Source organism: Triticum dicoccoides, chromosome 1B (assembly GCF_002162155.2).
Source record: "Triticum dicoccoides isolate Atlit2015 ecotype Zavitan chromosome 1B, WEW_v2.0, whole genome shotgun sequence".
Classification (NCBI taxonomy): domain Eukaryota; kingdom Viridiplantae; phylum Streptophyta; class Magnoliopsida; order Poales; family Poaceae; genus Triticum; species Triticum dicoccoides.
The window spans coordinates 53,312,515-53,315,908 of record NC_041381.1 but is presented as its reverse complement, the minus strand read 5'-3'; positions in this window follow the sequence as shown (position 1 = coordinate 53,315,908).

Sequence of the window (3,394 nt, the reverse complement as noted above, 5' to 3'; positions counted from 1 at the left end):
CACACATCATCAATATTAATCAAGCAGGACGTAGGGTTTTACCTCCATCAAGAGGGCCCGAACCTGGGTAAAACATCATGTCCCTTGTCTCATGTTACCATCCGCCTAGACGCACAGTTCGGGAACCCTACCCGAGATCCGCCAGTTTTGACACCGACATTGGTGCTTTCATTGAGAGTTCCTCTGTGTCGTCACCGATAGGCTTGATGGCCTCTTCGATCATCAACAACAACGCAGTCCAGGGTGAGACCTTCCTCCCCGGACAGATCTTCGTATTCGGCGACTTTGCACTGCGGGCCAATTCACTTGGCCATCTGGAGCACATCGAAAGCTACGCCCCTGGCCGTCAGGTCAGATTTGGAAGTTTGAACTTCACGGCTGACATCCGCGGGGACTTGATCTTCGATGGGTTCGGGCCACAGCCAAGCGCGCCACACTGTCACGATGGGCATGATTTAGCTCTGCAGCCGGACAGTACCCTGGAGGCCGCACTCGAGTCCGCTCCAATCTTCAATTCGGAGCCGGCTGCGCAGATCGAGGACGGATGGCTAGACACCGCCTCGGGAGCTGCAACCTCTACGGCGATAGAGCCGAAGACTGACCTTGTCCCTCATGAAGCTCGTGACTCTGAGGTGCCGGACTCCTTGCCGGACTCCGAACCTCCCGCGCCCCCTCCAACCGAATCCGGTTGGGCGCCGGTCATGGATTTCACCGATGCGGACATCTTCCAACACTCATCTTTCAGCGACATCTTGAGTTCGTTAAAGTGTCTCTCATTATCAGGAGAGCCCTAGCCGGACTGCGGTCAGGACGGTTGGGATGCGGACGACGAAGAAATTCAACACCCACCCACCACCCACTTAGTAGCCACTGTCGACGATCCAACCGACATGCTAGATTTCGACTCCGAAGACATCGACGGTATGGACGACGATGCCGGAGACGACCAAGAACCAGCGCCCTATCGGGCACTGGAAAGCCACCCCAACTCACGACGTATACATGGTGGATACACCAAAAGGAAGCGATAATGAGGAACAACGGGACACGACGACGGACAACTCCACCAGCAAACAACCAAAATAGCGACGCAAGCGCCGACCAAAGTCCCGCCTCGTTAAAAACGGCACCCATACAGACCCGGCCCTAGAGAAGGGCGAAGCAGTGGACGGCGAACACGCAAACAAGCAACCCATCCCCGGCGAAAACAAGGGCCTAGACGATCTCACGCCGAACACATCACCAGAGCATAAGAACCTTCATAAAAGGCTCGTCGCTACTGCAAGAAGTTTGAATAAGCAAAAGCGGAAGCTCAAAACAGCAGAGGACGCACTCAGAATAAGATGGAGCAAAGTACTCAATACCGCAGATAAATATGACGCTAGTCGCCAGGCAAAGAGTTACCCGAAGCGCAAGTTGTTGCCCGAATTTGACGAGGAGGCCTTAGAGCCCCCGCAGTCAAAAAAGAAAGAGGCCGCCTGGCCGGATAGACGACCAGTTGACAGGCTAAGAACAGCAAGGGGCTCCGCACACAAGCCGGCACACGATCAGCATAAAGATCCTCAGAAAAAGGTTGACCCGGTGAAGTCTATCTATGGGCCAAAAAAGAAGACTCCAGGAAGCAACACAACCCGCCGAGCGTTTGAAGACAACGGCGCACCTAAATACAGGGGCGCTGCACACCCACTATGTTTCACCGACGAGGTACTGGACCATGAATTTCCAGCGGGATTCAAACCCGTAAACATAGAGGCATATGACGGAACAACAGACCCCGGAGTCTGGATTGAGGATTATATCCTACACATACATATGGCTAGAGGAGACGATCTCCACGCCATAAAATACCTACCCCTCAAGCTCAAAGGGCCAGCTTGGCATTGGCTCAAAAGCCTCCCAGAAAATACAATTGGAAGTTGGGAAGAGCTCGAGGATGCGTTTCGAGCAAATTTTCAAGGGACCTATGTCCGCCCTCCGGATGCAGACGATTTAAGTCACATAACTCAACAGCTCGGAGAGTCAGCACGCAAATTCTGGAACAGGTTCCTCACCAAAAAGAACCAAATAGTCGACTGTCCGGACGCCGAAGCCTTAGTAGCCTTTAAGCACAACGTCCGTGAAGAATGGCTCGCCAGACACCTTGGCCAGGAAAAACCAAGAACAATGGCCGCACTCACAAGCCTCATGACCCGCTTTTGCGCAGGGGAGGACAGCTGGCTGGCTAGATGCAGCACCAGCGACCCGAGTACATCCGAAGTCAGGGGTGGAAATGGGAAATCACGACGCAGAAAAGATCAGCGCCGGAATAAGGAAAATGGCCCAAATAGCACGACGGTCAACGCCGGATTCAAAAGCTCTCGGCCGAATAACAAAACACTGCCCCTCAAGGACAACAGTGACGAGCTATCCAACCTAAACAAAATTCTGGATAGGTATGTCAAATACATACTACCTCCGGGAAGCCTGCGAACCATACCCACAGAGATTGTTGGGTCTTCAAACAGTCCGGCCGACCGCCAAACGCAAGGGGCTCGACACATCAAGCGAAGACGACGACGAACCCCACAAGCAGAACACCGGAAAACAGAAGACTTTCCCACTAGAAGTCAAAACAGTGAACTCACTTCATGTGATAACACGAAAACACAGTGCGGCACCTGCCATACCAGGACACCATCCGCAGACTGGGGATAGACCCTACCAAAATTCGCCGTAGCGGTACTTCCTTCAAAGGAGTGACGCCAGGCCTTTAAGCCAATTGAACAAGCTCTGTACCACTAGAGGTTGTGTCCGGTTCATCCGACAACCTCCGTCGCGAAAAGCTCACTCTCCATACCGCCACATTTCACAGTGGCCCTCAAAGCACTACTGGGACGCGAAGCTTTCGCCCGCTTTAACGCAATAACACATTACGCGTCTCTTACGCCTAAAATGCCCGGTCCACGCGGCATAACCTCATTAAAGAGTAACTCTGAGTGTTTCTCGACCACGGAGAACGTGAGGCCGCCTTGACAGCCACACACTAATCCGACCTTGTAGGTCAAAGCCCCTAAAAATAGGTCATTCAGACCTCGGACACGGTTAGGCGAGTCCAGCGTAAATAAACAAGGGGCTTCCCAGCCGCATACCCCTTTACAAGGGGCTGCGCGTATAAACGATGAGAGCCAATAAAGCTCAACTTTATTCATCTTCCAAATTATACTTTATTTTAAATACAAACTTTGCACGATATTTCTTCCAAACTAAGTCCTTCTCTTTTACAGATGAAGCACGTGCTACACCCGTCTAGGATATAGCACAACGGAGACACATGCGCAGACGTGCAGCAGGGACCCGTGGCAAGGATTCTTTTCAGATTAAGACCCTGCGTAAACCTTTCTTACTGTCTCTTGTT